We start from the raw sequence: 22956 nt of genomic DNA on the forward strand, positions 1-22956 counted from the left end.
CATTCTAACTGGTGTAAGGTGATATCTCAATGTGGTTTTAATTTGAATCTCCCTGATGGCTAGTGATGATGAGCATTTTTTCATGTGTCTGATAGCCATTTGTATGTCTTCATTGGAGAAGTGTCTGTTCATAGCTTCTGCCCATTTTTTGATATGATTATCTGTTTTGTGTGTGTTGAGTTTGAGTTCTTTATAGATCCTGGATATCAACCTTTTGTCTGTACTGTCATTTGCAAATATCTTCTCCCATTCCGTTGGTTGCCTTTTTGTTTTGTTGACTGTTTCCTTTGCTGTGCAGAAGCTTTTGATCTTGATGAAGTCCCAAAAGTTCATTTTCGCTTTTGTTTCCTTTGCCTTTGGAGACATATCTTGAAAAAAGTTGCTCTGGCTGATATCGAAGAGGTTACTGCCTATGTTCTCCTCTAGGATTCTGATGGATTCCTGTCTCACGTTGAGGTCTTTTATCCATTTTGAGTTTATCTTTGTGTACGGTGTAAGAGAATGGTCCAGTTTCATTCTTCTACATATAGCTGTCCAGTTTTCCCAGCACCATTTATTGAAGAGACTGTCTTTTTTCCATTGTATATTTTTTCCTGTTTTGTCGAAGATTATTTGACCATAGAGTTGAGGGTCCATATCTGGGCTCTCCACTCTGTTCCACTGGTCTATATGTCTGTTTTTATGCCAGTACCACGCTGTCTTGGTGATCACAGCTTTGTAGTAAAGCTTGAAATCAGGTAACGTGATGCCGCCAGTTCTGTTTTTGTTTTTCAACATTTCCTTAGCAATTCGGGGTCTCTTCTGATTCCATACAAATTTTAGGATTATTTGCTCCAGCTCTTTGAAACATACCGGTGGAATTTTTTTAAAAATATTTTATTTATTTGACAGAGAGAAATCACAACTAGGCAGAGAGGCAGGCAGAGAGAGAGGAGGAAGCAGGCTCCCTGCGGAGCAGAGAGCCCGATGTGGGCCTCGATCCCAGGACCCTGAGATCATGACCTGAGCCGAAGGCAGAGGCTTGAACCTACTGAGCCACCCAGGCGCCCCTGAAACATACCAGTGGAATTTTGATCGGAATGGCATTAAAAGTATAGATTGCTCTAGGCAGTATAGACATTTTAACAATGTTTATTCTTCTGATCCAAGAGCATGGAATGGTCTTCCATCTTTTTGTGTCTTCTTCAATTTCTTTCATGAGTGTTCTGTAGTTCCTCGAGTACAGATCCTTTACCTCTTTGGTTAGGTTTATTCCCAGGTATCTTATGGTTCTTGGTGCTTAGTAAATGGAATCGATTCTCTAATTTCCCTTTCTGTATTTTCATTGTTAGTGTATAAGAAAGCCACTGATTTCTGTACATTGACTTTGTATCCTGCCACGTTACTGAATTGCTGTATGAGTTCTAGTAGTTTGGGGGTGGAGTCTTTGGGGTTTTCCATATAGAGAATCATGTCATCTGCGAAGAGAGAGAGTTTGACTTCTTCATTGCCAATTTGGATACATTTATTTCTCTTTGTTGTCTGATTGCCGTTGCTAGGACTTCTAATACTATGTTGAACAAGAGTGGTGAGAGTGGGCATCCTTGTCGTGTTCCTGATCTCAACAGGAAGGCTGCAAGCTTTTTCCCATTGAGGATGATATTTGCTGTGGGTCTTTCATAGATAGATTTTATGAAGTTCAGGAATGTTCCCTCTATCCCTATACTTTGAAGTGTTTTCATCAGGAACGAATGCTGGATTTTGTCAAATGCTTTTTCTGCATCAGTTGAGAGGACCATGTGGTTCTTCTCTCTTCTCTTATTGATTTGTTCTATCACATTGATTGATTTGCGAATGTTGAACCATTCTTGTAACCCAGGGATGAATCCCACCTGGTCATGGTGGATAATCTTTTTAATGTGCTGCTGGATCCTGTTTGCTAGGATCTTGTTGAGAATCTTAGCATTCTTATTCATCAGTGATATTAGTCTGAAATTCTCCTTTTTGGTAGGGTCTTTGCCTGGTTTGGGGATCAGGGTAATGCTGGCTTCATAAAAAGAGTCTGGAAGTTTTCCTTCTGCTTTAATTTTTTGAAACAGCTTCAGGAGAATTGGTGTTATTTCTTCTGTGGTACATATACACGATGGAGTATTATGCCTCCATCAGAAAGGATGAATACCCAACTTTTGTAGCAACATCGACAGGACTGGAAGAGATTATGCTGAGCGAAATAAGTCAAGCAGAGAGAGTCAAGTATCATATGGTTTCACTTATTTGTGGAGCATAACAAAGAACATGGAGGACATGGGGAGATGGAGAGGAGAAGGGAGTTGAGGGGAAGTGGAAGGGGAGATGAACCATGAGAGACTATGGACTCTGAAAAACAACCTGAGGGTTTTGAAGGGGCGGGGGTGGGAGGTTGGGGAACCAGGTGGTGGGTAATTGGGAGGGCACGTATTGCATGGAGCACTGGGTGTGGTGCAAAAACAATGAATACTGTTATGCTGAAAATAAATAAATAAAAAAGAAAAAAATTTAAAACACTATCATTTCATGGATACAGACATGTTTGCTGTGTTTCAGCCCCCTGTGCTATTGCCCTTAATGACGTTCATATTGTCCTACCTTGTCTTTGCCAGCATGGGGGCCTCTTCAGTTGGCTCTGGAGTCTTTTAGGTAGAAACCTGATGGTGTTTCCTGGGTCTAGCTTGAAAACATGTTCCATGCTCTTCTTATACTTGTCTTAACCCAACCCTGGAGTCAGTTAAGGCTCCAGTTTCCTCCTTTTGCTTGTAGGCATTCAGTTTTCCCAGGAGCATTTGTTGAAGAGACTGTCCTTTCCCTGCTGACTGGTCTTGGCATTCTGGCACCATATATGCAGGCATGAAGATCAAACCCATTTGAATAGCATCTATACTGACTGGCTAGGGCACTGTGCCATTTTCCGGGTCCACCTGCAGCTCCGTCATCTGGGACTGTGGGAAGTTAAGCTAAGGAGACAGACCTCTAAGTTCCCTCCCCACATCTCTCTAACTGGCTAGTAAGCCGTCTGCTTGCAAAAAGAATGACAGCAGGGGGGCGCCTGGGTGGCTCAGTGGATTAAGCCGCTGCCTTCGGCTCAGGTCATGATCTCAGGGTCCAGGTCATGATCTCAGGGTCCTGGGATCGAGCCCCGCATCGGGCTCTCTGCTCCGCAGGGAGCCTGCTTCCTCCTCTCTCTCTGCCTGCCTCTCTGCCTACTTGTGATCTCTCTCTCTCTGTCAAATAAATAAATAAAATCTTTAAAAAAAAAAAAAGAATGACGGCAAAAACCTAAGAGAAGGCGGGGGAAATCAAAAGTAGACAGGTTGCTGACAAAGATTGCTGACATGTCCCTTGAATTTTGGCACGAGACACTCCTTTTTCATTGTCCATTCATCCCAAACACATACAACCGTGCTTACCCTCAGGACCAGCCCTATCTCTGCCTTTCTGGGATCATCTTCTGTTTTCTTCCTCTACTGTCACACCCAGTGACAGTGGGCTCTGTGTACATCTTAATAAAAAAGGGGGTAGATGAGAGTTAGAACTCGGTCCTCAGCTCACTTGTGCTCCTGGATCAGGCAGTCCCCAAATAAATCACCCAAAACTCAGAGGTTTAAAGCAAGGGTGATTTATTTGTGCTTGCATGTCTGCAGATGGCTGAAGCAGATCTGCCTCCAGCAGTGGCCCCTGGAACACGCCTCTGCCTTAAACAAGTGGGTTAGCAGAGTCTGTCTTCTCGCCATGACGGTGGAAGAATAGGAGGGTGAGCGGGAAAGGGAGCACCCGGCTCAAGCCTGCACGCCTTCACTCTGGTCCGTATTCCATCAGCTGAGTCAAGGCACACGGCCCCACCTCATATCATGGGGTCAGAGGTACCCACTCCCCACTGTAGTGGGTGACCCTCCAAAGTCCCATGATGAAGGGTGTGGTCATGTAATTGTAATTCAGGGAGCACATTAGGAATTGGGAAAAAATACTTCAGTCTATCCCAGCCTCTACCCTTCCTTCCAGTGATCACACTCTTTATCTATAAAATAAGGGGGCTGGACTAGGTGATCTGTGGGATTCCTTTTAGCCCTAACTTCCTTGAGAATTTCGAGGAAGCAATTGGAAGAAGTTGGGAGAGAAATGAGCTATCAAAGATTATCTCTGCCTGGCAGTGGGCATGGCACAGAAATGTCTGTTGGCTTGGAGATCAGAGTCCAGGCAGCAGGGAGGCTGGTGACTGATCTGGGTGATGCTTTGGAGGAGCCACAGATGGGCGAGTGGTGTGTTCCTATTCCTGGTTTGGGGAGACTTGCAAGTGGACTAAGTGGCTGCATTGTTTATATGCTGTGATGAGAAAGACACCTTCCTTGGATTTTCCATTTTGAGAAAATGAAGTTATTTTGCCAGTTGCGGGCAGAGAAGTGATTTTCTTCTTCCGAGTCTTGCAGTTGTCCTAAGTTTGCATTTATTTTGCTTGCCAGTTTACTGAGTCATTGCCTTCTGGAGATGAGGGTTTTCTTAACCCCCTAGCAGATTCCCAGAGTGCATTCTCTCTCACTTGCATTTACCTGGGTGCCTCACAGCACTCAACTGCCTTTGTGGACTTCTAGATGTTAATGGCTTTGGACTGCAGGCCTCTTGCCTCCTTTCCCCTGTCAGCCCTGGTTTGTACTTGGTGTCAGTATGTCCGTGTACATGTGCAGCCGGTTTGAGGTTAGGACCAGTAGCTCATGTGTTGTTTCATGTGTTTCCTGCTGGAACAAATAAATTTTCAGTAACTGTTAACCAGACACACACTGCCCAAGCAGGTCACTGGAGCCTGGGAAGCTAGGGAGGAAGATTTTCCAGGTCCCTGGGTAAGTTGCATGGTATGGAAGGTTCTCTGGTAGGAAAGGAACTTAAAAGTCATCTGGTCCAACCATTGACTTGAAGTTCACTGACTTCTTATGGCATCTTTGTCCTATTAGCACTAGCCTTTGAGCAAACCTCTCTGGTAACAGAGAGCAGAGCTTTATCTTCCAATACAAGCTGGTATTCCTTAGGTAACTCTGTTAGAAAGTTCTTCCTCTGTTGAGCTCAGGTGGGTTTCCAGGCAATCTCTCTCTTCGTTGTGGTGTTTCTCTGTCCCACACCGCTGGACTTATCCCTTCCTCACAGCCATACTCTCCATCCTCAGAGAGGCTGGCTCGGTGTCCCTGTGTATTTTCTCTTCTTGCACAACAAATCATCCTAAAATGTGGCTTAAAGCAATAATAAATATTATCTCGTGTTTTTGGTGGGGCCAGAATGCATGAATGTATGGTTAGTTGGGAGTGATTCTGCCTTGGGATTTCTCATGAGGGCTGCAGTTCCCTGAAGGCTGGACCAGGGCTAGAGGCTCCACTCTGAACAAGGCTCCCGTATGTGCCTGGCAAGGTTGTACTGGCTGTTGGTAGGAGGCCTCAGTGCCTCTCTCCATGGGCCTCCCCAAAGGGCTGCTTGAATGTCCTCACAACATGGCAGAGAGGGTGATCCAAGAGAGAGCCAGCAGAAACCACAATGGTTAGTTGGTTGTTTTTGTTTGTTTGTTTTGTTTTGTCTTTTTTTTTTTCACCTTTTCAACTTTTTTGACTCTGTCATTTCCACAATATCTTGTTAGTTACATAATCAGCCCTGTCAATGTGGGAGAAGGTCTCCAAACCTCTGTGGCCCCCAATTTTATCATCTGTAAACAGCCCTACTTGGCTATTGAAACAAACCATGAGGAGTACCAGGTAAACCCTTTCATAACTGAGAGGGATGTTTTGAATGTAAGGATTTGCTAGTCTAAGTGTTTAACTAGTGAAAAGCTTCCGTTTAACCTCTCACTCCTGCTTAACATGTACAGTCAAGGAAAGCAGGGCTGGATTTGCCAGGGGTAAGGAAGACATGTTTGAGGGCTCTTTGGGGTATAGCCAAGCTGTGGTCTATCCTTCTGGAGTTCAGGAACCTTTTCATAGGGAGACCCCCTCCATGCTGACAGGACGCTTCCCTTGTTCAGTCCAAATGGTGGAGGAGAGACAGAAGGTCTTACACTCTTGTTGGATTCTGTGGGGGCCCAGGAGAGCTACCACCCCATGGCAGAAGCCTGGATCTCTTCTATTCTCTTCACTGGTTTGAACCTAGTGCTTGGCCTGTCACATTGACTGAACAAAACAGCGAATGTGACAAGCAGGGACAACAGTTGTTTTAAACACAGTCTCTGCTGGGGAAGTCTGTGGTGTGAGGCCTTCAGCTTTGCACACTGCTGTCATGTTTTGGTAGGAGTTCAACTGCCATTTCTCCTTCATTTGAAACTTGGTGGGAGTCACTTCTAGCTAAGAATATTCCATCTAATATTAATATCAATGTGCATAAGACCGGAGGCCACAAAAGGAAGTAGAATTCCTGAACAAATGACTTGTCTCCCCATCAGATCTGTGAGCTTGCATTGTAATCTGTGCATTTAAATTTGTAATTGGCCTCGGTGTGTTAAAATTCCATCCAAGTGTTTCCTTAATTGACTTCTAATTTGTGGTGTTTCAGTCTTTCGTTTGGCTTGCTAACTGGTTTTCTTTTTTAGAACTTCCTTTGCTTAGTGTAATATTTTTGGGGGGTTTGTTTTAGTGCTGCTGAAATTTTAAGCTAACAGGTCACTTGTAAAAGGAAGAATCTAGGTTGCTGGAACATTCTGTAGATTGTGGCTGCAGCTACAGAGACTATGTGATGACTTAAAAAAAAACAAATCTGTTCAACTACCTTGAATTGGTCTGTGCCCATGACTAGGTCTTGAAATAGATCCAGTCCTGTGCCCTGCGGACCTGTCATCTTTTATCTCCTCCTGAGACACTCAGTGCACAACCTCATTCCTGTGCCTGGCTCACTGGGACTCAAGAGGTCCCCTTCACCATCAAAGTAGTTCAGCACAGGGGCGCCTGGCAGGCTTAGTAGGTAGAGCATGTGACTCCTGACCTCAGGGTGGAGAGTTCAAGCTCCACATTGGGTGTAGCATTTACTTTAAAATAAATAAATAAAATCTTAAAAAAAAAATGTAGTTCATGGGTTGCTTGGATGGCTTAGTCAGTTGAGAGTCTACTTTTGGCTCAGGTCATGATCCCCAGAGTCCTGAGATCGAGTCCCGTTTTGGGTTCCCTGCTCAGTGGGGAGCCTTCTTCTTCTCCCTCTCCCTCTGCCCCTCCCCCGGCTTGTGTGCTCTCTCTCTCTCTCTCTCTCTGTCTCAAATGGATAATAAATAAAATCTTTAAAAAAATCAGTTCAGCACTGCTGTTGTTCATCACTACATACAGGAAAGAACTTAAAATGCAATGGATTTCAAATGGATTTTATTTTTTATTATGGGAAATTTCAAACATAAAAGTAGAGATACTGATATAATGAACCCCGTGTTCCCCTCACTCAGTGTGAGCAAGTCTTACCTTTGGGTCAGTCTATGGTCTCCTCACCCTCGCTTAATTTGAAGCAAGCCCCAGACATCTTTAACCGAATTTTAATAATTAAGTTTAAAAATAATTTTAATAATAATGTTTATAAATATTTCAGTATGTAGAGATGAAGGTTTTTAAAAAAATAATCAAAATGGCATTAACATGCCTAAAAGTTTAACACTGATTCTTTAATATTATCAAATATCCAGTCAATATTAAAATTTCCCCATTGATTTAAAATTGTTTTTATAGTTTCTGGAAATCAGGATCCAAATAAGGTCCATTTATTGCAATTGTTGATATTTCTCCCCAGGTTTTTTTTTTAAATAATATTTTATTTATTTATTTATTTGAAAGAGAGATCACAAGTAGGCAGAGGCAGACAGAGAGAAGGGGGGAAGCAGGCTTCCCGCCCAGCCGAGAGCCTGATGAAGGGCTCGATCCTAGGACCCTGAGATCACGACCTGAGCCGAAGGCAGAGCCCCAACCCACTGAGCCACCCAGGTGCCCCTCTCCAGTTTTTTTTTTTAAGATTTTATTTATTTGTCTCAGAGAGAGAGAGAGAGTGGGAGAGAGAGAGGAGAACAAGTAGAGGGAGAAGCAGGCTTCCCACTGAGCAAAGACCCCAGTGCAGGATCCCAGGACCCTGGGATCATGACGTAAGCTAAAGGCAGACGCTTAACCTACTGAGCCACCCAGGAGTCCCCTCCCCAGATTTTTAAGATAAACTTTTTATTTTGAAATAATTTCAAACTTAGAGGAAAATTTCAAGAATAGTGCAGATAGCTCCTATGTACCCATCTCTCATATCAGCCAATTGTTACTATGCTCCATTTACCTTATCATTCTCTATGTTATATTTATCCATAATATTTCTTAAGATTTTAAGAGTAAGTTTCAGACATGATGCCTATTACCACTTAATACTTCAGTGTGTTTTCCTTAAAACAAGGGCATTCTCCTGGCATTCTCCTATATCCACAGTGTAAACATTGATACGATGCTGTCATCTAATCCATGGACCCCATCCAGATTTTGTCAGTTATCTCAGTGATGTCCTTTAGAGTTACAAGAGCCAATCCAGGGTCACTGATTACATTTGGTTATCTTGTCACTTGAGTTTCAGTCTGGAGCAGTCCTTCCATTTCTTCTTGTTTTTCATGACCTGGACATTTTTGATAAATACATACCAGTTACTTTGTTGAATGTGCCTCAGTTTGGGATTACCTAGCGTTCCTTTATGTCTAGATTCAGGACCCGTGCTTGTGGCACACGTTGCACTGCTGTGTCCTTCATAGTGCATCATATCAGGAGGACGTGACGTTGATTTGTCCTGCTACTAGTGATGTAACTTTCATCACTTCATTAAGATGTTGTTTGCCGAATTTCTCCACTATAAAGTTAACTTATAATTATTAATTAATAAGTAATTGATCAGAACCAACTAATTAATAAGTAATTAATTAATCAGAACCAATAATTTATTGAAATCATAAGCAATTAATTAGAATCAGTAAGTAATTGATTAGAATCTAATTATAATTTAGTTACTTTGCATAATTAATCAGGATAAAACTAGAATATAATTAATATAATCATTAATTAATGTGTAATCAACTAGAATTAAATTAGAATGTAGTTTTACGTGGAGACACTTTGAGGCTAGGCAAACACAGTTCTTGAACAAATCCCACTGGTTTTTAGTACCCTTTGTTTTTCTTGGCTGAATCAAATAAGTTATTACTTTGATGGCTGCCAGTTGGTGGTTTTTCTTATAACACTATTCTTTGCACGTTTATTAGAATGCATTGTACTATAAGGAGGAGATTTTTATTTATTTACCTGTTCATCTATTCATATCAGTATGACATCATGGATTTTTTCTCATCCAGTGGGTTATTATAAGTAACTCTCATTTATATTGATACTCAAATTTTCCCAGGTTTGGGTAGGAGGAATCTTTTTTTTGAAATTTAATTAATTAATTAATTAATTAATTAATTTGATGGGGGGAGAGAGAGAGGGAGAGCACAAGTAGGCAGAGCGGCAGGCAGAAGGAGAGGGAGAAGCAGGCTCTCCAGTGAGCACAGAGCCCAGTGCAGGGCTTGGTCCCAGGACCCTGGGATCATGACCTGAGCCTAAGGCAGCCACTTAACCAACTGACTCACGAAGGTGCCCCGGGAGGAATCTTTTTAAACTGCATCCTGTGTCCCTTTGATGTTACCCATCACTCCGAACATTTCCTTACTTTAGAAACAACATGTTCCTGGTTTATCTTGTAGTCGAATGTGCATTTCTCAGATGAACCCCATTCCCTTTTATTAGAAAATTTAGAAGCCAAATTCTGGATACTGGGTGTGCTCATTGCCATTGGGACATCATTGCTTCTAGGCTCTCTCTGTGGATAGAGACAGTTCCTTCTCACCTTCCCCTTCCATATTTCCAACTTCAGACTCTGACAATAAGAGCTCTGGCTCCCCCTATCCTCAATATATTTACATATTTGCTCAATTTCCTGTATAAAACTACTTTCTCAGGCATGCTGACCAAATCCTGTCTGTTCCTCCACACCCAGTCATACTTGCTGAATTTTCTTTAATGATTTTATTTATTTATTTGTGGAAAAGAGAGAGAGGGAGAGAGTGAGAGCGAGCGCACAGCAGGGAATTGATAGGCAGAGGGAGAAGTAGGCTCCCAACTGAGAAGGAGTTCTTTTTTTTTTTTTTTTTTAAGATTTTATTTATTTGACACACAGAGAGAGATCACAAGTAGGCAGAGAGGCAGGCAGAGAGAGAGAGGAGGAAGCAGGCTTCCTGTTGAGCAGAGAGCCCGATGCGGGGCTCGATCCCAGGACCCTGAGATCATGACCTGAGCCGAAGGCAGCGGCCCAACCCACTGAGCCACCCAGGCGCCCCTGAGAAGGAGTTCTTTGCGGGACTTGATCCCAGGACCCATGCATCCCAACTCAGTGAATTTTCTTGACCTTAGTGTTGCTAATCTTGCCGGTGATACCAGCCAAACCTCTCTGCCTCAGGGCTCAGCTGCCCTGATGTTGCCGGTTGTGCGGTCTGAATCCCCATGGCAGAGAACAGCCTGGGAAAGGGGAAGGAGCCCCCCAATCTCTTTTTTTTTTTTTTTAAGATTTAATTTATTTATTTGACAGAGAGAGATCACAAGTAGACAGAGAGGCAGGCAGAGAGAGAGAGAGGGAAGCAGGCTCGCTGCTGAGCAGAGAGCCCGATGCGGGACTCGATCCCAGGACCCTGAGATCATGACCCGAGCCGAAGGCAGCGGCCTAACCCACTGAGCCACCCAGGCGCCCCCCCCAATCTCTTTTGATTTATAGGTTCTCCTTCTCTCTTTTTTTCCCTTTGTAATTAATTGACTGAAGAAACTAGGTCAGGGGCACCTGGGTGGCTCAGTGGGTTAAGCATCTGCCTTTGGCTCGGTCATGATCCCAGGGTCCTGGCATTGAGTTCTGCATTGGGCTTCTTGCTCAGCAGGGAGCCTGCTTCTCCCTCTGCCTGACACTCCCCCTGCTTGTGCTCTCTCTCTCTCTGACAAATAAATAACATCTTTAAAAAAAAAAAAAAAAAAGGAAACTAGGTCATTTGTTCTGTAGTTTGCCCCAGACAGGATTTTGCTGATTGCATCTCCATAATGTTGCTTATGATACTCTTCTGTCTCCTTCATTTCCTGTAAACTGATAGCTAGGGATTCAGAGTAAGAGTCAATTATATTGGCAGAATGATTCACAGGTATATTGAAAGGGCACACATGTTTTCTGGTTCTCGCTCTCTCTCTCTCTCTCACACACACACACACACACACACACACACACCCCAGCAGCCATTGTGGACAATTTCCTAGACCCGTTGGTTCAGTACAGGTTGCAAAATGATGATATTCTATCATTCCTTTTGTAGTTATTAGTAGAAATAATTCTATAAAGAGAAACTTCTCCTCATCTAACCATTTGCTTACCCAATGGTTTTCCTAATATGGAAATGGTAGGAAAAATATTCCATGCTTTCCTTTATTCATCAGTTACCAGACAAATTAGTTGAACTTCTAGCATCTCTCCAGGGTTAGTAATGACTTAATTTTTGGTACCATTATGCACTTCTTGACTTGATGTCTTTCAATGTATTACAGTTGTTATTCTTCTTCTAAATTTTGGGATATGTTCATATACTTAAGTCATCAACTTAAAGTATACAACTTTTTAATGTATTCACGGGTATGTGTAACCATCACGGTCAATTTTAGAACATTTGCATGACCTCCAAAAGAAACCCCATACCCTTTAGGTATCACTACTCTGCCATCCTTACCCCCAAATCTTCCCCCATCCTAAGTGACCACTCATATACCTTCTGCCTCTATATATTTCCCTATCATGGACTTTCACAAGGATGAAATCATACGATGTGTGGAATTTTGTGACTGGCTTCTTTCATTTAACGGAGCAGTCAAGGTTCATCCAAGTTGTAGCATAGACCAGTATTTTGTTCCTTTTTATGGCTAAATAATATTCCATTGTATGAATATGATTCCACTATATAATACACCAATTTTTGTTGTAGTTATTCATTCATCTACTGATGGATATCTGGGCGATTTCTACCTGTTGTGTGTAATGCTGTTGTAAAAGTTTGTGTACAAGTTTTTGTGTGGACATATGTTTTCATTTCTCTTGGCTATATATCTGGGAGTGGAGTTGCTGGGTCGTATGGTAACTGTATTTAATTCTACAATGTTTTTGAGTGTATCTGTTTGGTTAATTTTTTTAGTGGTTTCTCCATATATTACATTATGTATACATGACTTATCATATCTGCTGGTGTCATTTAACCAGTTTCAGTGAAGTATAGAACCTTTACTTCCCTGGAAGTTCCTTTACCTATGATATAGTCTTAAATTTCCCTCTGTATACATGTAGAACCATATCTAAATTTTCGCCTCAACCATCAAACATAATTCAGAAAACCGAAGTGAAGAAACATCTATTGTCTTAACCCATATTTTTGTTTACCATATTCTTTCTCCTTCCTGATGTTCTAAGATTCTTTCTTTTTATCATTTCCTTTCTTTTCAGAGAAACTTTCTTTCGCCATTCTTTTAGAGTAGGTCTTCTGGTGACAAATTCTCTTTGTTTTCCTTCATTTCAGAATGTCCTTAACATTTCCATCATTCCTAGGGGACATTTACTCTGGATTCTGGGTTGACAATTCTTTGCTTTCAGCCCTTGAAAAATGTTGTACCACCTTATATATCAAACCTCATTCAAACTTGACATTTAAAAGAGCAGGGGTCGGGGGATTCTTTCATGGCAGTGGAGGCAGCAGTGACTCGCAGAACCAAGGAGCAATGTCCTCTCCAGGACACGACTTTGGGTCATGGATCTGGCCACCCAGCCTGCCTTGTTCTCTCCCACTCTGCCAGCTCTTTCCTCCTGCCTTTCCACGAATTCTATGAACTCCTGAAGATCCTTCCAGTAAATACCTCCTTTTTTGGTTAAAGTATCAGGAGCTGGGTTTCTGTTGTTCTTGACTAAGAACCTGCCAGCACAGGTGGACAGCAGTCACAGAAGGAATATCAAAGGGCAGAGAGGATAGTGAAGAGAGTCATACAGGAGACACAGGCAGGAGAAACTAGAGATTTCTATTCAGGAAAGCTGGTAAGTCTTATCCAGGAGCAAGAACATTTTCCTGCAGAAAATGAAGAGTGGTCAAAGGGGTTCCACGCAACATATGACAGATTCAAAATGAAGTTTTAGAAAAAGAGAGAGAGAGAAAGAGGCCAGTTCTGTGTCTCATGGAACTTTTGTTCTTACTTACAAGTGCCAAATAGAAGCAATGACCAGATAAAGCATTTTCTGGATGGAGACCCCAGGATACCCCAGGGAAAGAGCCCTGTGCTGGTGGCAGAGAAACCCAGCTCCAGCCTGGCTTTATTGTTTACCAGTCTTATGGACAGGGGTGCATGATTTACCTTTTCCTGGCCTCCTCCACTTTCTTGGCTGCAAAACGAGGCTAATTCCCTCCTGCAGGTGCCTGCTGTTTGCAATACACTGAATATTTGCTGAACAAATCAATGTCTGCTTTACCCACTTTTCTTGGTTCTTGGGAGGACTAAAGGAATCATGTTTGTGACAGTCTCCCATGGAGAGTGAAGCACAGTCTGGGTGTAAGTTTTATGGGTAAGTGTGCTGGCCTTTGTCCATTACTGTGGTTCATCCTTCATTTGCGTAAACTCAGAGTGACGTGAATTTCAGTAACTGGAGAATGGCTCCCAAGTCTCTGCTTTTATTTAAAAAATTACATTAGAAATGTCCTTCCCATAGAATCTGTAGCAGCATTTATTTAACATTTCCCAAGGGAAGCTTTAAATGGAAAAGAATGAGGCCAGAAACAAAGCGAAACGGTGTCGGGTCTCACGGTGATAGTCTCATCTGCCCAGGAGATGTTTCTGTTGGCCATTTCTAACAGCTGCCGAATGGAGCATTTTCTGGATGGCGCTATTTAACCATCTTTGGTCCGTGCACCCCTGGGGGTAAGAGGCAGGGCTGCAGGTGGGTGGGTGGGCCTGGCTCTAGTGGCCTGGTCCCCTTTGGGACCTGCTGTGAGCTGCCTACAGAGCCAAGCCTCTTGGCCTCTGCATCTGGAACAGGGAGGTAACATTCCTGACTTTCCCACCGCATCTCAAGTGGCTAATCCATGTGAGACACTCCTAAGGTAGCCTCAGCTGAATGAATCAGCTGAACTTTGTTACTTAGACCTGGAAGGGTCCTAACTGCATCCCTGTGGCCTGAGAGGTAGAAGATCCGAAATGTGCTGTTTCTCCTGCCTGTGTCTCTTGTACGACCTTCTTCGCTGTCCTGTCTGCCCTCTGATGCCCTTCTGTGGCCGCCATCCACCTGTGCTAGCAGGTTCTTAGTCAAGAACAACAGAACCCCAGCTCTGCATATCTTAAGCAAAAAAAGAGGTAGTTTTAATGAAGTTTGATATGCACAGACAAGTGGCAAATAAGTGTACAGCTCAGAGAATGTTCCCCAAATGAACACAGTGACAAGCCATTGCTCCTGCTGAAGAAATAAAACAGGACCAGCGCCCCCCCCCCCGTTGCTGGAAACCTCCCCACTGTGTCCCCTCCAGTCATCCCTCCCCAAGGGGACCTGCTGCCTCGACTCCTTGCCCCAGCGCTTAGTTTTGCCTGTTACTGTGCTTTGTCTAAGTAGACTCACACAATATGTTTTCTTTGTGTCCAGCTTCTTCTGCTCAGCATTGTATGTGAGAGGTGTTTCCAGGCTCTTTGTGTAGTGCTCACGCATTTATTCTCAGGGCTTTGTAATACTCCACCATTTGGATGAGCCACCGCACGGATAAACCACATCACCATTGTTTATTCATTCTGGCGTGGACGGAAACGCCCGGTAGTGCAGTTTGGGCTTTTAGGAAGAGTACTGCAGACATTCCAGTGCGTGTCTTTTGATAAACCGCACATATACATACATCCCTAACAGGGAAGCCCAGAGGAGTGGAACGGCGGGATCATATGTTTACTGATCACTGGTTTACTGCTGAATCACATGGATGCTTACTGACGACTTCAGTGAGGTTGAGCACATTTTCCTATGTTCTTTAGCCATTTGGAGTTCCTCTTTTTTGAAGTATCTGCTCACATCTTTTGCCTATTTCTAGCTGGGTTGTTGGCTATACATTTTGCATCTCTAGATCCAGATTTTAAAAACTTTGCAAAACCAAACAGAACAAAACCAAAAAAAAAGCCTTCTGCAAATGCATGGGATTGGCCTGTGCGCGCCTTGGTAGCCACAGATCCCAAAGAGCACACGTCAAAGCTTGTTTTGCGGTCACGGGTATTCATTCTGAGATGATGTAGGCTCTGGGAAGGTGCCTTGGCCAGGACTCAGCTGCACATACCAGAAACGCCCCTGGCTAGGGTTAGCTGAAAGGCTGTGCTGTCTGGGGTGAGGTAGCTTCCTAGTCCCTGGGAAGGCTAGAGGAACAGCTGTGAGCTGAAGGTCATGAGCATCGCGGGTCCCCAGACTCTCACTAGCTCACCTGGGAGGCAGCTGATGCTGCTGTAGGGAGCCATGGAATCAGGAAGCTGATGGCGATGAAAGCCTGCTCCCTCTGTCACAGCTCCTGCCACCCCAGTGGATCACTTTTCTTCTGCTCATTTCCCTCCTAACCTGCTTCCACATTTAAGTCTTGTGTTAATAATGCATGTCCTTGGTGGAACCCGAATCCTGGAATCTTTGCTGAAGACCATGCTGGGTGCTCCAGCCCTGGTGGAATAGGACAAAGAGAGATCTCTGAGCTGTGATGGGTAGTTCTGGGGCAGGGCTGCTCTAGAAACAAGAGGAGCCATATGGGCTCCTGAGTGTTCTAGATGGGGCCTGTGTGGAAGCCTGAAATCCAGCCCCAAGGTTGATGCGTAGAAAGAAACCAGCTCAGCTGCATGGAAGCTTCTAAAAGGCCATGCTGCACTCATCTGTTCAAACATGTTCCTGTCCTAGGGATTCTGTAAGAAAACCCCATCAGCTAGGTGGCTTCAAAGAGTAGAAATTAATTTTCTCACAGTTCTGGAGGCTAGAAGTCCAAAAAGAAGGGCTTAACAGGGCCATGCTCTCTCTGAATCTTCTAGGGGAGGTGTGGTTCCAGGCCTGGCTCGCTTCTGATATTTGCCAGGGACCCTTGGTGTTCCTTGGTTTGTAGATGCATCACGTCCCTCCCTACTGCCCTGTGTCTCTGTGTCTTTCTTCATCCCCTTAGAAGGACACCAGTCCAGTACTGGATTAGGGCCCGACCTAAGGACCTCATCTTAACCTGATTATATCTTTAAAGGCCATATTTCCAAATAAGGTCACATTTGCTGGTAACGGGATGAGGACTTCAACATATCTTCCTGGGGGACACAGTTTAACTTATAACACCCATCATCAAGCCAGTCCATGTCTGGACCTTCTCTGGGCTTTCCCAGAGCCACACCCCCCCCCCCCCCCCCACACCACTGCTCTGGGTTGGTTTAGTTCTCCTTCTAGCCTTTGCCTGGGCAGAGTCCCCTCACCATTTGAAATTATGCTCCAGTGTACCTCCTTGATCCCTCTAGGACAGAGAGGGTCATTCTGTCTCCTGAGCTCCCATCACTGGCAACATATTCTTCCATTTTGAGGTTTTTTGTGGTTTTTTTTTTTTAAGATTTTATTTATTTATTCGACAGAGACACAGCGGGAGAAGGAACACAAGCAGGAAGAGTAGGAGAGGGAGAAGCAGGCTTCCTGCTGAGCAGGGAGCCCGATGTGGGGCTCGATCCCAGGACTCTGGAATCATGACCTGAGCTGAAGGTAGACCCTTAACGACTGAGCCACCAGGCACCCCTTGAGTTTGGTTTTAAAGCAAACTTTTTATTGACAATATACACACAATATACTGCATGTGTGTAACATACATGCAGAAAAGAAGGTAAATTATAAGGCTGCAACTCAGTGAATTTTCATAAAGTGAATACTCCATTTTGAATTTATTTTCCTCTGCCTATTAAATAGTAGCTTGCCGTTTACAGGCCTGTCTCTCTCACAAGACAGAATGTTCTTTGAGGCCAGAAAATATGTTTTATTTATCTTTATATTTACCCCCTCTCCGGTTTCTAGCACAATTCCTATATATAGTGACCGATAGGAAGTACTTGCTGAATTTGGATTTGGAAGATTGGAGCGGAATTTGCCAATGAATCAGACTCAGCTTGAGCTAGCATTGAATGAAAGTCACACACAAGGCTAAGTGCTTTGCTCCAGATCAGTATCTTTTGTCTTTCAATGGGTTTGGATTCAAATATGTGGCTTGTCAATTTTTTTTTTTTTGCCTACAGACATTTTTTTTTTTAAATGAAGGTCCTCTAGAAAATATAGCCCAACTCAAGGATTAAAGAGCTGTCACTTAAAAAAAAAAAAGATTGATTTATTTACCTTAGAGAGAGAGAGAGAAGGGGGAGAACACGCCTGAGCCTGCACATGAGTGGGGGAAGGGGCAGAGGGAGAAGCAGGCTCCCTGCTCAGCAGGGAGTCAGCCCAATGTGGGGCTCAATCCCAGGACCCCAGAATCGCTATTCAAGCCAAAGGCAGATGCTTAACCAACTGAGCCACCCAAGCGCCCCAAGAGGGGACACTTTGTGTGAGAGATGCAATCCCAGGGCAGAGAGGCAGAAACAGAAAGTGGGAGGATGGATGTCACACCATAGTGAGCTGCAGAGAGACCCAGCAGGTCTGGCACATGGACTTCTCCGGAAGATATTCGAGAAGAAAACATACCCCTGAGAAGTCTGCAGAAGGAAGAGTGGAGGGGGACTTTATCTGCCCCCTCTGCTTTCACCTCCCATTTCCAACTGTGACATTTCATGAAAGACCAGAAGTGAAGGGACAATTGGGCAAAGATGAGGTACCGACTGAGAGAGAGACAGAGAAGGAGGTGGTCGAGGGAATCTGAGAAGGTGCACAAGGTTTGTGTCAATATGCTCCACACCTTGCGCTACTCAGGTCCACTCGTGCCCTCCCATGGTGTCAGCTCTCCTCCTACGATGTGGGGACCTCCATTCTCCTGAGAGAACGAAGACATCTTTACCCCTTCCCTGGGAGGGGAGGTGCAAGTCCAGCCAGTGACAGCGTCCCCTTCCGCGTGGCCAGCTGGGATTCCCTGGAAGACGGAAGCAAGAAGGCTGCGAGACAAGCCCATTTGCTGCTGCTGAGTCTGTCCTGTCGCTATAACTGATATTCATGATCTTCCTCCTCCACCACCTGTTCTAGAAACTCTTCACTCTCTGCTAGCACATTGGCTGGTCTGTGACGTTTGTCCTGAGGGCTCTGAGTTCCTTGTTGCATTGCCCGTTCATAACCGTTAACAGACACGGACATACTGAGAGAGTCCCCAGGAAATCCTCCCAACTTGATTCCAGACATTCCCCTCCCATCCCCATATGTGCCACTAACCTCACTCTCCACGGCAATGAGCATCAGTAACCCCAGCAGTACTGTCGCTCCCTTTTTGGTTTGTTGGTCACTGTCCCGAGGACCAGAAAGTGGCCGGGGAGTCGTGTCAGTTTCCGACTGAATGGAAGCCTTATTGTGTTGTGTTTCCCCTTTCCCTGCAAGGAGAACCTCTGACCCAGCTGAGCCCAGCTGATGGGAAGCACAAACTCTGCCAGAAGTCATGGTGTGCAATGGTGAGCAGGGCCACTCCTGGACCCACCTTCTGTAAGCCCCAGATATCAGTTGTCAGTTCAAGACATACACTTCATCCTGGAGGATAGACCCTCAAACTCATAATACATCTCCTCAGTAGATGCCCCAACTGAGCCTTCAACAAGCCATTCCATTCTTCTGTCAGGCTCGCGGCTCGTGAGTGACAACAGGGTTTCCCAGGGAGATCAGCGAACTCCAGTCAGTAGTCATTGGTTCACTACCTTGGTTGAAATAGGTGACTCAGTCTGAGGTTGTGTCATATGAGAATCCAGGCCAGCAAGTGAGGATTCGATAACTGTGGACTGTAGTGCTGCCGAAGGCAACCCTATTACCAGAAAACACGTTGATTCTATTAAGGAAAAATATCTCAACTCCCTGCACCCCCACCAAGGTGAAAGTGGTCTAATCTGGTTGGTGGCTTCTTGTGGTTCCCAAGGAGTGCGTCATGCCATGGATGTTTAGTGTCGGTCCCTCCTACTGGTAGGTTGGACACTCAGCAAGATGAGCCGTGGTGATGTGGAGGCAAAAAGGTGAAGAAAGACCAGAAGAAGATGCAATGTGATGTGAGAATTTAATGGGGTGGCCCCACTTCATAGCAAACTATAGTCACAGAGACTACTCACGTTCTCTGGGCTCATCGACTTCTCCAGAAGGTTTACAAGGATAAAATATACTTTGAAAAGGTCCCCTTAGGGGCAAAAATCAGGGGAATTTACCTTCCCGTCTGTTTCCTGCTTGCCACTGGTCACTGTTTAGCCTGTGGGGTGCTAACCTCTTCTCATTAGTGGGTTGCAAAAATCCAGTTTCTCAATGGCCAGTCAGGAAGCCAGATCCCATACTCTGACACTCAGCATCCCTTCCAAGCCCAGAAATGGAGTGGTGACTCAGGCCAAATGAGGTACCAAGAGCGATAAGAGAAGAAGTGGTTTAGGGACTCTGAGCTGGTGCATAAGGTTTGTACTCAATATAGGTGGGTTGGGTTAGCCACTAGCCAAAGTGCTAACATTAACTATTAGAGGCCCCCAAGTTCTGAAATCTGCTGTCATATTCTCATCTCTGCCGAGGATATTGGCCATAAGAACTGGATGAATATTATTTGGTTGAGAGTCAGTGTGACTTACTTAGAACGATGTTAGTTGTAGTTAACTTCTCTTACAGTTAAGTTTATTGCGGGTGTTCCATAGTTTGTCTCTACTTGTTCTAAATGCTTGAAATGTCCACCAAATGTAAAGTAATGCCACAGAACGAGTTTCTTTTAAAAACTGGCAGAAGATAAATGATCACGTGCGCTGGATATGGGCTCTGACATAAATGGCAGAACCTAGGACACGGCCTAGTTTGTCTTGAGGCACTGAAGATGCCCAGGGCTCCAATAGATGGTTTGGGGTTTTTGCACACCTCCAAAGCTCCCCTCCCAGGGCAGGTAGGACAGGAGTTGCCAGTGCAGCTGGCAAACCTAAGTTCACAGTGTGCCATGAGTGGGGCTTAACTTTTCTACCATCTGGGCTGCTGGGTGGCCCTAGAAGGTCAACTCTCATAGAAGGGGTTGCCTCAGCCAGAACTCACAGTGGGAGAAACAAAAACTTTTACAGGCAACATGGGTAGGTGCACTACTCCCAGAAAATAGCATGAATTTTAGGAAATGTCCCTGAATTTTAGACCCTTTGGGGCCTACTTTGAAATTGAAATTGAAAATTTCCCAAAGTGAAATTTTAAAAAACTGAGTAACAGGACAAAAAACAGGCTACTGGTGGAGAATGGATTGACCACAAAACATTTAAAGAAAAAATTCCAACAAATGTCTTGTTAAATTCCAAGACAACAAACATATTGGACCTTGATGGTTTTAATGTGCCTTTAATTCCTAAACTCACATGTGTAGAGACAATAATGCAGAAAACTAAAACTGAAGACTTAATCTCCTTAAGTCTTTTAATGAAAATTAACTCTAGTTACAAAGAGTTAAGGTTAAATTTCGATGTGGATGCTGGGTGACTGGTGAAGTTTATCTGCTATATTTTCATTTGCTGAAATCTCCTGTTACTTTTTCATGTCTACCTGTTGTTTGTTTTTCCAGCTTTTGTTTCACAAATTATTGCTCTTTATTGATGTTACACATCTATCTTTGAGAATATTAAGCCTATTTATATTCCTTTTTTTTAAGATTTTATTTATTTATTTGACAGATGGAGATCACAAGTAGGCAGAGAAGCAGGCAGAGAGATTGGAAGGGAAGCAGGCTCCCTGCTAAGCAGAGAGTCCGATGCGGGGCTCGATCCCAGGACCCTGGGATCATGACCTGAGCCAAAGGCAGAGGCATTAATCCACTGAGCCACCCTGGCACCCCTATTTATATTCATTTAAAAATATCTTTCTGATAGATCCATTTTTGTGTGAAGCAATTTATCTGCTTAGCATTTGACTTTGTTGTTTTCTTTGTTAGCATTGATTTTCTTCATGTGTTTTGAATTTAGATTTTCAGTTTGTCCTGATGGGAGATTCTCCCTCCTTCCCTGAGACTTACCTATCACTCTACTCTTCTTTTTCTAGTGATTTTTATTTTATTTTATTAACATATAATGTATTATTTGCTTCAGGGGTCCAGGTCTGTGAATCATCAGTCTTACACAATTCATGGCACTCACCATAGCACATACTCTCCCCACTGTCAATCACCCAGCCACCCTATCCCTCTCTAGGGATTTTTGGAGGGCCTTCACCTCACTCTGTGAGGAGCCTAGTCCAGAACCAGACATTATGCGGGTGGTTTAGGGCTTCTGTCCTTCAGTAACCTTGGGAATATCTCCATCACTGAGCCTGAGGGCGAGTGAATTCAGGTTTCAGATACAAGATTTCATATTAGCTATGGTCCTGGGAAGAGTGCAATGGCACCATTAAAAATTTTTATTTTTAATTTTGAAGTCACAGAGTTTCCAGGTTGTTAACATGTGGGGATTTGGGGACGTGATGTGCTCAGAAAACATGGAAACCCCATAGACTCTCCCCTACCTTATCCTATGTATCTTCTATCTGTCTGTTCCTGAGTTGTGTACTTTTATAATAAACTGGTGATCTACTACTAACAAGAGGAAAAAGAAAGGAAAAAAAAAAAAAACAGTCTTACGGAAGAGTTGCAAGTACAACGAGTTCTCATATACCAGTCACCTAGCTTCCCCTAACGTTAACATCTTATCTCAGCAAAGTACAATTGTCAAAAGTGGAAAATTAACATTGTATGATACTATCAACTAAACCTCTGACTTTATTCATATTTCACAAGGTTTTCTCTAATGTCTTTTTTGAAAATTTTTATAATGCAATCCAGAATCCCACATTGCATTCAGTGATTTTCTATTTCTATGATCACATCCGCTTTTATTAAGGAAGATCTGTCCCTTCTTCCCCATTCATCTGTCCCTTCAACTATATACTTACCTCAGCATGGACTCAGGGTATTTATTTTGGTCGGTGGGTTGTAATCCAATACAATAGCCACCGGATAACTTCCAGCCCAGCCCTCATACCACACAGTGGCCAGGCTTCCATATCCTATCTCACTCCAGGTACTTCTTTCCCCCCATTTTCTATAGGAATTTCTATGACTCTTGACCACACCTGCTTCTTTCTTGATGTGAGGCCCAGGAGGCCCACTGTTTTAGTTTTGAGGTAAAAGTCTAGCACAATCTGCAAGACTTTATATTTGGTCCCTACAAAATTTACCTGCGTCATCTTTTTTTCATTCACTCTGTTGTTCTCAATGTTCCAGCCGCACGGAACTTTTTCCTGTTCTCTGAAAGCTATAAACTCCACTTGGCCTTGTGGTGTTTGCCTCTTTGGTTCCCTCTGTCTGGAACATTCACATCCCTCTCCTTTTTGAGCTAAGCCATAGTGGCAGGTTTGGTTAATTACTAGACTGTTTAACATGTGAACAGGTCTAACCTAAAAGTCCTTGAACCCAAAAGGGCAAGCTTCCAACAGGCATGCCCAGTTTTCTAGTTTTGTAAATGAGAAGGGGTCTCCTTCAAGTGGAAGACGTCGGCACCTTTGAGCTGGACCTCTCCTCAGATATAATCTATGTCATCTTCTTTAGGGAACGTAACCAAAACAGGAGGGAATCAGAAAAGGCGACCGATATTCACATGAAAGCCGAATGTCTTACTGAGTATCACTTCATTTGACTTTAGAACTGGTAGAAGAGGGGCGTCTCAGTGGGTTAAGCAGCTGACTCTTGATTTTGGCTCAGGTCATGATCTCAGAGCTGTG

The 22956-nt window shown here is 43.8% G+C and overlaps 1 protein-coding gene across 3 annotated transcripts in view; it reads left to right on the forward strand.

The window, feature by feature from the left end:
- Positions 1–22956, forward strand: part of OSBP2 (oxysterol binding protein 2) — a 164957-nt gene that overhangs the window by 11435 nt on the left and 130566 nt on the right. The gene's annotated exons all lie outside the window — the stretch shown is intronic.

This window comes from Meles meles, chromosome 12 (genome assembly GCF_922984935.1).
Source record: "Meles meles chromosome 12, mMelMel3.1 paternal haplotype, whole genome shotgun sequence".
Taxonomy (NCBI): domain Eukaryota; kingdom Metazoa; phylum Chordata; class Mammalia; order Carnivora; family Mustelidae; genus Meles; species Meles meles.